The sequence below is a fragment of the Sander lucioperca genome, chromosome 3, assembly GCF_008315115.2.
Source record: "Sander lucioperca isolate FBNREF2018 chromosome 3, SLUC_FBN_1.2, whole genome shotgun sequence".
Taxonomy (NCBI): Eukaryota; Metazoa; Chordata; class Actinopteri; order Perciformes; family Percidae; genus Sander; species Sander lucioperca.
This window is the reverse complement of record NC_050175.1, coordinates 40,326,720-40,338,793: the sequence shown is the minus strand read 5'-3', so window position 1 is coordinate 40,338,793 and position 12,074 is coordinate 40,326,720.

Here is a 12,074-nt window from a genome sequence, read left to right as displayed (position 1 = left end):
TGGCTCTGTCTTGCATCAGCGGCGGGGACCCTATACACGCCAGAAAAAGTATGCAACATTGTTTTAGCCTGTGGAATTCTCCACAACATAGTGCAGGAAAACAGGGTGCCATAAATGTAGTGATGGAGCCAGATGACCCGATGCCCAGAGAGCAGTGTCCAGCACAGCCCCAACTGGGGTTATGCCAAGGAGACAGGATATTATTCCCCGCTTTTAAAAAGGTATAGTGTTATGTTTGGCAATGATATTCAATACAGGAAATATGACGATGCACAACATTTTTATTTATTCTTCAGGTTTTCGTTTCTCTTTTAAAGTGTTGTTAATGGCCACAAGTGAACAATTTATTTCTGCCATTGACTGACATATTTCAACTTGTTTTTACAGCCTCTCTGCTGTCAGGAGACAGGGTTGGAGTGGTGGTCCAGCACGGGGTGTGGAGGACATGCGCTGTCCCTCACAGTTCACGGTTGCCTGGCTCTGACTCATGAAAAAAAGAGTAAAATAAAAGACACTGCATAAACTCCGCTACTGTGCGTACACCTACATGTAGGCCTAAGAGATTGCAATATAAGCCTGTATATTACTATTAGGACTATAGCATACATATGTCAAGGATGTATAAATTAAATAAACTTCAGCTGGAGTCCGATTTACTACGGCAACACTTTTGACCGCATCAGCGATCTCTTTCCATTCCGCATTCTTTCTACAGCCTTTAATACCAGTTTCAGGCTGCCAAATAGTACACACATTAGTGCAAATGAACCTGAGATATCTGGGTTTCAATCTCCACCTCTGAAAAGTGCCGCTTCTCAGCCGGATTACGTCTCGCCATGTCGTAAATTGTAGGGGCGAGGCCTCAAAACCCAGAATACAGTGGGGCATGATATTTAAATTACGATTGTTTCCAGTCGCTGCATTTATCAATGTACGACCATTCTTACGCTGTGATTGGTGTGATGCGAACGTTTCATGAATCACACGTGAAGTCTGTCGTAAGAGGATTTCTGCGCTCATATCTGCGCTGGTTTCTACGTTAGGTTGATAAATGAGGGCTATTGTGTGTCCTATCAATAATCCACAATGTTTCTTTCCACCATGATTATGGTTGTTTCCTGACCTTTACCAAGTAGTTTCTTTTGACCGTGTCTTTCACTAAACTAAGAATTTTTAGTTGCCTAAACTTAACCAAATCTCAACCATAGTGGTGTTAGGTCATAAAACGGTCATATCATTTTCTTTGTGCCGTTTTCAAAGGCAATAATAAACAACTGATTTTGTTGTTTAAAAAAAAAAAAAAAAAAAAAAAAAAGGTGCTGTACGCAAAATACAGTGGGCTGGGATTGCCTCCACACGGCTCCCTTAGACCGTTTCTATACTGTATATGTAAAATACCTATAGGGTTTTTCACTGCCACATGCACTAACACCGGTTATCAAAACAAACCAGAGAAGCTTGGATTACAACACACAGGAGGAGGGACGCCATTACTCCACTAAATCTTTACATAGAAAATATTTGTTTGCTGCTATATTAATGTTGTGGATGTCGAGAACAGCCCCTTTAAGTTAGAGGATTTGTTGGTGATGGTCAATGTAATATATATTTTTTTATTGCCAACATAATTGTGATAGCTCCTATCAGAGTCTCAAAAGATTTTATGTATCATTGACAATAAACTTAATGTTCCTTTACCACACATTGCATTATGTGATAATGTAGTATAAACTGCAGGGAAGTCAACCAACTTTTAGGTTATGTTTACACAGCTAAAACTTTGTCTATTTCACCTTGACACCTTTCGGTTGGTGGCAGTCAGCCAGTCAACAACAACCCATGTGTTTTGTCCCCTCTTTGTCCTCCATTGTGTGTGTAATTTACTCCACTTCCTTCTCTCCTCCTCTATGCCTGGCGCATGGTGTACTGTTTGAATAGCTGAAATGATTGAAAAAAAAAGTCAACAGTAGTTGTCTCAAACGTGTTCATGCATATGTCACGGTCAGTCAGTCCAAACTTTGCTGCCACAACAGACCTGCCTTCCATTACACTCTCCAATAACCAGATGTGGTAAACAGAGAAAGCTTATCAGGACAATTTCATGCTGGACAGCTTAGAAAACATTTAAGAAACATAGTAGATGATAGTAGATAGTATGCTGAGATGTAATTTAAGAATCCACTTACTGTACAAGAATAAAAGAACTTCACCAGGCTATTTGTTTCTAGAGTCAAAAGATTAAATGGCCAAGACTGCTTCTCTTTTATCTTGACAGCTGATCGAGAACAATTTGTTTCATATTCTTACTTAAGGTCTCCTTCCTCAAGTCACACATTTTAGCTGTGAACAGTAAGAAACATTTAGTAATCTGGGCTGCTTACCTCAAAATGTCACTTACAGTAGAAAACTTATTGCAGTGTCCAGTTTTCTCTGAAACGCTTGAGGCCAACCAGACTGCTCCACGACTGACTGTAAATTACTTTTCTTGCTTTAATCGAGCTATTTTAGTGTATGTCTGTTTTTGTTCTGTTTGTGTTATTCCTTTTAAAAGTAGGAAACATATGCAGTATTTTTTGAATTTCAAGTCCCTGGGTTAATTTATTAATATATGAGAGACCACACATCTATAGTATCTGTGGGTGTTTTGCATATTTAAAAAAAAAAAAAAAAATTGAATCTCCAGTTCGACCAAAAACAGCCGATGCATGCAGTTTTAATGTGTTTTGCTCAGAGTAACTAGCCTACATTATCTTGAATAACAGAAAACAGGCCTCAGACTCAAGTTAAGGGAAGTGGATGGGGTTGTTATCATTTGCTGCTGCAGTTTGTGGAGCAGTATCAAATCTGCTCTACCATTCATGTTACAGAAAGCAGTGAAGTGTAATCATTTTAATAGCCTTAAAGCTGCATTAATCACTTTTTTATGTTAAATCAAATGGCAGTAATGGGAAAGGGGTGATTCACAGAGAGCCCACAGAGACGTCACATACCACACAACTCTGTAGGTTTACAGAGCTTTTTGCCCTGTTTTAGCTGATTGTTTTATGGCTCAGTCTCACCGCTTTTATTACATAGCTAAGTATACATTTTAACAGATTTCCAGCAGCAGCAAAAATCTGCAACACTACATATCAGCACAAAATGGCAAACAAAGTAAGTGACTAGTTTGTCAAAAAAGTACAATAACTAGGGATGTCCAGACCCGATCACGTGATCGGAAATCGGGCCCGATCACGTGGTTTCAGACTCGATCGGAATCGGACGTTACCTCCCGATCAGGACTCGGATATATATGTATATATATTCTCATTATTTTTTAACACATCTATAGTTATGCGGTGGCACAGAGTTAGACCCTTTTGACTCCACACAGAAACAGCAACGCGTGCGGCATGACATCACTTTTTTGCAGAGACGCTATTGGTTAAATGCCGGCAAAGTAGAACACGGAAGCAGCTTGAAGCGGAAAGTGCGAGTATGTCTGCAGTCTTGAGGTATTATAAAGTTGAATTATTATAGAAGTATCGGATCGGGACTCGGTATCGGTAGACACTCAAAATCAAATGACTCGGACTCAAGGGCAAAAAAACCTGATCGGGACATCCCTAACAATAACTAGCAGCTAAAGACCCAAACTAAGTTTTCTTGCAAGTTGGTGGAGACCAAAGCAGAGCTAAAAGACGAGTAAATGTTGGATTTACCTACACATGCCCATCAGATAGCCAAAAACACAACTTCAGGTGGATGTTGTTTTGTATCTGCTTTGAAACAAGGGCTGGAACAATTGTTTATTATTGATTAATCTGCTGATTAATCTGATTATTTTTTCTACTGAATGTTAGAAAAAGAAATTAATTTCCAACACCCCAAGGTGATCCATTTAGATTGTTATTTTAATCAATCAACATTCCAGAACCCAAAGAGATTTAGTTTACTATCATATATGAAAAAGAAAAGCAGTGCTGATATTTGAGAAGCTGGAAACAAAGAATCTTTGGCACTTTGTTGACAAAAACAATTAATTATCAAACATAGTTAATTCATGCAAGAATCACTACAAAGATATGCTTTGTATTGTGCTCCGTGTAAAATTAGGATCTGAGAAAAGCACCTGTCATACTGAACTATCAATCATTTCATACTTGTTCAGTCATAGCCACATTTAGTGCTAAAAATGTTGACTGCTGTGGATCCCACCCATTGGTTACTTCTGTGTTACTGGCTTTATACACTTTTCTATAGAATAACAGAGTTTGCCACAATGTAGTGCTGATTATCAGTTTTTTTAATTGAAACATAGTTTTGTTGAGTTGCCAAATATAGCGAACCCTACAGCAGCATAAATTCTGCCTTCTTTTAAGAAACAATTATTTTCTGTGCCAAACACTCTGCACAGTTTTCTCTCCAGACATTATTACTAACAAATAGCTTTTTCTAGCAAAACCATGCAAATGCTTGCTCGCAGCTGCACAGTGAATGTACAGAACACAGAAGGCACACAGTGTTTGGGGGGTGGGCCCTGCTTAATAAAACAGAACTTTCATGCATCTTTATTGTAATTTTTTATCATCCAATTTTTTTTTGTCTAGGGGGGAGTGTCACCCAACTTTTTTATTCATGAGAACAGCAACATTTCAAAGTGGCTTGTTTGGTGCATATTTATCCATGTAGCTCCATGTAGCTCTCTCAGTCTCGGCCTCTATCGCTAGCAGATGGGTCACTCCCTGTTTAGTCAGCCAGACAATTTGAACTGTAGCTTTAGAGACCGTGGGATTTCCCAAACTGAATAAATCCTGCTCGCACATATAAACACAAAACTGCTTTGCTAGCTCCGTCGTGTTGTAACTAAGACATCTGATGAAAAAATAATTTTATTCATTAGCATGATTGCCGTACTGTTTAGTTCAAAAACATCCAAAACACCTTACGAAAACATAACGGACCAGACGCAAGCTTTTATTTTGAAAAGTCAAAGCTTGCGGTCTGCACCAAGCCAGGAGGGCATGAGATGGGAGGTTTCCAGGCTGCAGCCATACCCGACTCAAATATCCTTTCGGTCACGGTGATATATATATATATATATATATATATATACAAAAATGACAGCCTTTTCAAGGCATTTGAGAAGGAAGGAGTGGTAGTGTCAGAATGTGACTTTAGGCAGTTTCTTTTCATTTTGGTCCCAACGTTGCATGTTTTGGTTAATTACCCAGTTTGAGTTTTAGCAGTGTGTGTATTTTTCATTTGGTTTTATTGGTAGATGTGTTGCATGTTTTAACAGTTATTAGTTGCATGAGTTTGTGGATTTGCTGTGTGTTTTTCTAATTGTTTGTTAGACTGGGATTATGAGAAGCAGCTGTGATTGCCTGGACCACACCCCTCCCACAGCTCATGATTGGCCACAGGATCTAATGATGTGGTTGTTAAAGGTGGATGTGAAACAGGTGTGGGAAAGAAACAAATGGGAGGACAAAGAAAGAGAAGTCGGGGCTGTGACCTGCTGGAGCAAAGTTGTGTTTTTTAGTCTTTTAGTCATGTTCTTTTTTATAGCTGTGCAGAAGGAACCAGTTGGATTTTAAATTAATTATTGAAGAAACCATCCTGTGGAGCTTAAGTTTTTTTTTTTTTTTTTTTTTTAACAGTGGAAATGCCTTGTTTTGCTGGTAACAAAGGACCTCACACTACTGCGTGACATGGTAGCATGCAAGCTCCCAAATTGACGCTCGTCTGAGAAATGGAGTTTTGGATATTGTTCAGCTTTGGCAGCTTTACCTATATGCTAAAATATACAATGACTGAGGAAGCTCTCTCTCTATGGCTCTGAGGAAACCTAGTGAAGAGTCCATAGCAACCAGTGTTGAATTGGTTATTTCCCAGTGTGCTTTGCTGAATGGTATCAATGTTTAATTGTTTTATTTCATGTGAATACTAGTTTACTAGATGAGTAACTTAGTATTTGAAGTAATGCAGTAATGCAGGATGTGTGCATTTACTTTCCATGCTTATTGTGTTTCCACAACAATGTTAGTGAGTAAATCTATTGAAATGGCCACCACACCATAACAGAGGAGTGTGATGCATAAGATGAGAATGCAGAAGTTTAGTCACATATGTCATGGCTTTAAAAGAACAATGGCTATCTGTACGTCTTTGCCAAACGCAAACAAGTACAGAAGGCATCAATAAATTGTTGTGGAGTGTCATCCCTTTTTTCCATATCATTTTGGAGGGTCATCCAAAATGCATTGGTGGTGAAGGGAGGGTCAGGTCTATTTTGACTAAAGATCCCAAAACTCCTCCGGTGGCCCCTAAAATAAATAACGAACAGTCCCTTAGGCCACTGAAGGTTACCCAGAGCCATGGATGCGGTAGGATGTATTTTGTATGGCGTGGGCATTAATGAGAGAGTTGACAGCTGTTATACATTTGGGATGGCTGAGGGGCTTAATGAGCATTTTCACAGCATCTAAGAAAGGTGCACAATTTTCCACAAAGGACTGTGTTATTTGTAAATTATTCAAAAAGTGGTGTTTTAGCTGCAGCATATTTTCATATTTTCATATGAGGAATTGCTTGGCTTGTGGCAGACTAGGGATGGCACAATACCAAAAATCTAGTAGTCTGTTCCGATACCACCAAAAGTACACAATAAATCTAATAAAAAAGTAATTGATTACAATACCTGTTACATTTCATGATTATTGACATCCAATTCGATTCCACGGTAAAAATAAATAAAACAATAAATCCCTTGTCCTCCTTTAGGATAACATTTTTGGTCTGGGAGTGGGACAGTGTCATGTCACTCTTTTTTCATTGTCAATTTTTTTCTCTCTCTCAGCTTTCTGTTACAGTTTTGGTGTGGAGTGGAGGGGGCAAGGAGAGCATGATTTACATGTATTTTGGAGAAAACATCAGTGTTCTGAACCAACAGCCTGCTGCTCTGAAGCCTGGCATCACCACACAGCTAGGTTGCAATGCCAGACCTTCCTCCACAGCGCTGCGGAGGAGGGTCTGGCGAGTCCACACGGCATTCCGGGATGGGAGAAAAACGTGCTCTGGTTTATTGGCATTTCTTTAAACCAATCACAATCGTCTTGGGCGGTGCTAAGCACTGGCACCTCTGCAAAATAGCCTCGGGAAAGAAGTGGTTTTAGTGGAACATGTGTACGTTCAAAAGTTGTTTTAGTTGTGCAACAGAAAACTCAGATTGGACAGATAGTCTAGCTAGCTGTCTGGATTTACCCTGCAGAAATCTGAGAAGCAGTTGACCATAGTCCTCATAAATCCACCAGAGTTTAAAATGCCAACACAAAGAAAGCGGAAGTTAACGTACATCCAGCTGAAATGAAAGACATCCGGCTAAATTCCGGTGGCACTGGAGCAGTCCTAGAAGTGGAACGTGGAGGATATAGACCTCACCTGGAACTCCCAGACAGCAAGCATGTTTAGTAACGTCGGTTTCTCTCTGCCGTTGTTGACATTTTTCACATAGAACCGGTCTGGTTAAAGTTAACTGATGTAATAAAGGCCCACTAAAACAAGTGCTAAATTTAGCTAATGTCAGCTATCGGAGCTAACGTTAAGCTGTGATAGACAATGGCAGAGAGAAACAGATTTACCTTTTGTTTCAGAGCTCCAGGTAAAGTCGGGAAAGCTGTTGCTGTAGATGTACGGTAAAGACGGCTTACTGCGGTCGGGTGAGCAACATGAAGCTGTGCCAGTGGCCGTTCTTCTTCTTCTCCAGCATTGAGCGGCAGATTAGAACACTTGTAGGCATATACTGCCTATGTCAGGTCCGGAAGAATTGCATCTCCTGGTACCTATGGTACTGTAGAAAAACGAGTACCGTCATGTTTTCAGAATTTTCATACTGACTTGGTACCGGAGTACCGGTTCTCGTGACATCCCTATGGCAGACTGTATTTAGCAGTCCCTCCAGAAAAACGTGATTATGCGATCGCATAATTCAATGCATAATCAAGTCCGCATATTTTTGCCAGGGCCGCATTATTTCAAATACGCCGCACTTTCGCAGCATAAATTGCTGATTTCCGCACAAAATATGCAGGGCTTGCATGATGTCATAATCCCCGCATTTTCGTTGCAAAAAAGTCACATATATCTTAGTAGAAAGTTGAAAAATGTTGCGTTTACTTCACACAAGAACAGCCATTTTCCCCTGTTGCCATGGGAACGTTATGAAGTGACATAATTACGCGACGTGAACATCATCGAAAAGCTGCAAACTCCGCGATGAAGCCATGATGAAACCGCAGTTTTTGCAAGTTCCCGCAATTTCATTGCATAAAATTGCATAAATATCCCGCATATTCCATCGCATTTTTTAAGAAAACGTGCCGCATAATCAAGGATTTTTGCCCGCAACAATCACAAAAAAACTCTGCATTTTTCTGGAAGGACTGATTTAGGGATGTCAAAGTAAAGGCTGGCTAATTATAGAGCAGAAGCATTACGTGACCAGATTCATATTGTGATGAAAACACTGTCTTTTCTTGAGCTGAAAAGGTTAGTTGAATAATCAATTAAGCAACTGACAGAAAATTAACCAGCAGCTACTTTGATAATCACTGAAGCGTTTCAGTCATTTTTTAAGCAAAAATGACAAACATTCACTGGTTCAAGCTTCAACATTGTGATGATATGATGCTTTTCTTCATCCTACATGGTAGGATTGTAGTAAATTGAATATGTTTGGGTTTTGACTGTTGCTCGGGTAAATCTTGATTGCATTTTCTGTTGTTGATTCTTTACTGTCTTTGATTTCTTTTTGTTTCCTGACATTTTTATGGACAAAACAATCCAGAAAACCACTGGCAGATTAATCAATAATGGAAACAATCATTAGTTGCAGCCCTGGCTTTGTCATATTTATTGCCTTTTACAAAATTGCTTAAAAGGCCCGTCACTGGCCTTTAGCAACATCTTCTATCTTCATGCCGCTAAATGCAAGTAGGTAGGAGCAATGGTGTCAAACTTCAGAGGACAGAGAGTTTAGTTTGGGTTCCAACGGTGTAAAGACCGGAAGATGAGTTTTGTAAGCCAGAAATCTCACTCGTCTTATTGGTATTGATCAACATCTCCATCCACCACAGGCAGATATATTAAGGTCATTTTGTGCTATGAGACAGTAAAACCTTGAAAAAGCTTATTTGATATAAACTGTGCCAGAAACCTGTCAATGTTGCAATTCCTTGGTCACAAAATCACATAGATAATTGTCCTAACTGTGGAAGGAGTTATAACAATTTTAATTCATCTGAAGTAACCTTATCATGTCCTTTTTACCAAATACAGTAATAGAAGCGCTGATCTTCTCTAATATTGCCCACTACTGTGTTCAGACTACACACCATGTCAGACAACAGGCAGGATGAAAAGGTAGGCCATTTACAGTAGGGGTGTGCAAAGAAATCGATTCACATTCGAATCGCAGTTCATGCTCTACCGATTCAAAATCGATTCATAGAATTCCAAAAATCTTTTTTTTCTTATTGTATGTCTACTGCAATCACATGGGAAAAGTAACTACATTTACATACTGTGAATCGTTTTTTTAAAATCAATAATCATTTTTTAAATCGAAAATCGATTTTTAATCGAATTGTGAGCCTAAAAATCTATCGAATCGTGCACCCCTAATTTACAGGCTTCAGGTCTACGAACAGGAACATGCTGTTCTGAGAAGTCACAGTATACGCTCGGCTAAAATAAATTAATTACTGTGTTTAAATGAATGAATACAAAACACCATCAAAGTGGCATACTTGCCAGGCTGACATGCTTTTAACACATTTTTAAAACACTGTGAACATGGTAATTGCAATTTTTTATTTTTCCTTTCATAGCTTATTTGATAAGGAAAGTTCATTTTGTGACACTGTCCATTTGCATTAAGGTGCAAGTGCTCATCATTATTGCCTAAGAATTTCCCCAGACTGGAAAACAGTTTTTACAATACCAGACCTTGCTTACTGGTCTGCTTTAAAATGAGAGTGTATGTGACCAAAATGAGGGTGTAATTATAAAGGAAATGCAATTAATATTGGCGCACAGATGTTAGAGTTTTTCTAACAGTAGTTTGTTTTTATATCAAAAATAATATCTGTAATCGGTGTGTGTAATCTATTCAGTCTTAGCTCCCTTTGGTGTCTTTTGCTTTATACTCGTGGTGAGATTAATTGAGCTTTATTATTTCAGCACTCTGGCTGATCACAAAGGCTCTTGGGTGGCTCAGGTGGCCCTCTGGTGTGACATTCAGGCAGTGTCTCATTAGGACACAAACATTTTTTGTTGAACAAAGGTTTCACAAATGGGCATGCTATTAATGGTGTTAAAATATGTTTTACAGTTGGTCAAGGAGCGAGTGTAGGGAATGGAAAACTGTTGATATATGCAAAAACAGGGTGGCAGAGATGGATTAAAATTACATCATGCTTTAAATAGAGATGGGATGAGATCATAAACCAGTCTGGTTAGCAAGTAGAGAGATGGTCGGTGTAGGTTGAATTGGCTTTGTCAAACTTTGTTCTGTTCAGGGACAAGGCAAAAAGCTCTGCTTAAAATGCTGTAGTTATCTTCAAAAACTTTCTTTTTTCTACAGGTACAACTTTTGCTGCCCTTAACAAAAAATGGTTTGGCTTTCTTCATCTTATTTATCTATTGAACGTTTTAAAATTAACGTGATTATTGTTACTCTATATAAATGCATTTATCGTAAGATGAATTATGCAGAATGTAGCCGGCTTTTGTATGTGCCAATATTGTAATGTCTCTTTAAATGTGCTGCATAGATGTTTACACTAATGTAATGGTGGCTAAGTTTACACAAGAACAGGGATATCATTTAGTCAAAAACAGCAGCCTCAAAGACCTCTTTATGTTGTATTCTCTTTTGTTCCTATTTTGAAAGAAAAATGAAAATCATAACATCATCCCATGTCCTCCTTAATAATTTTGCCTAATTGGTTTTAGCTTTTGATAAATTAAAAGACAATTGAGGAAATGAAAACATTTGCAACCCCTGGGGGTACAGCGAGGTTACAAGACATTTGTATTAGTAAATTGGTTCCTACTGCTGCAGTCTAATTAGGGGGCCAGTGGATGGTGTTTGCGCAAATAGGAGTTCTGGGACTAATGAGTGCTAGGCGATCATTGGAAAATATTAAAAGTTAAGGCAATGCTAATCTGTGACATACATCTTACCTCTTGCCACGCTCACGTGGTCATTTTTCTGGTACTTAACACAGGTTTGAAATAAGTCCTTAAAAAAACGTTATCTGCACCAGCTTTTTGACCCAGGTTTGCCTCCCACAGTGTTCAGAATTGATGGGAGTGCAAAGCAGCTCCTCCATCACAAACCTCCACCTCATTAAAATCATTTACTCTCTCAGCGCATTAGCAAGCTGAGCTTTAAGAGCTGCGGAGAAAGGAGCAGATGAAGTGGGCAATCTCGACACACTTGTGCGCGCACTATAAAGATTTTGCAGTCATTGGTGTATGTCACAATTCAGTATCAGCCCTAACAGCAAGAGTTTAAATGGCGAGGGCTATTCACTGTCATTATACATGTGACCTTTGCTGTCTTGAATTGTAATTCCCCATTTGTTATTGTAAAAAGAATGTTAATGTTATTCTCAAATGTACACCTGGGTGGATAGCTGTAGAAAATGAAACCATATAATAATAATACTCCCACTCCTATCCATACCCTCAATGGTAATTAAACCGATGCAGTAGCGCATTATAAATACTTGGGACTTGGTTTAGATAACAGATTGCCTACAAAACACATAACCATGAGCTAAAAATTCAAACTTGATTCATATACAGGAGAAACGGAGCTGGTATCAGAAAAATCTGTCTACTCTGGATTATGAAGATATCTTATACGCTTGTGCTGCTGCCACTTGACTTAAACTATTTACCATAGTGCCATTTACTTTTTCATTCATGCCACCTTTCGTCCCAGACTGTGTTCATGTTTACATCAACGTGCACAAACTACATAGCTGAGATGCATGTAGTGATGACAAGATCATTCCACTTAGAAA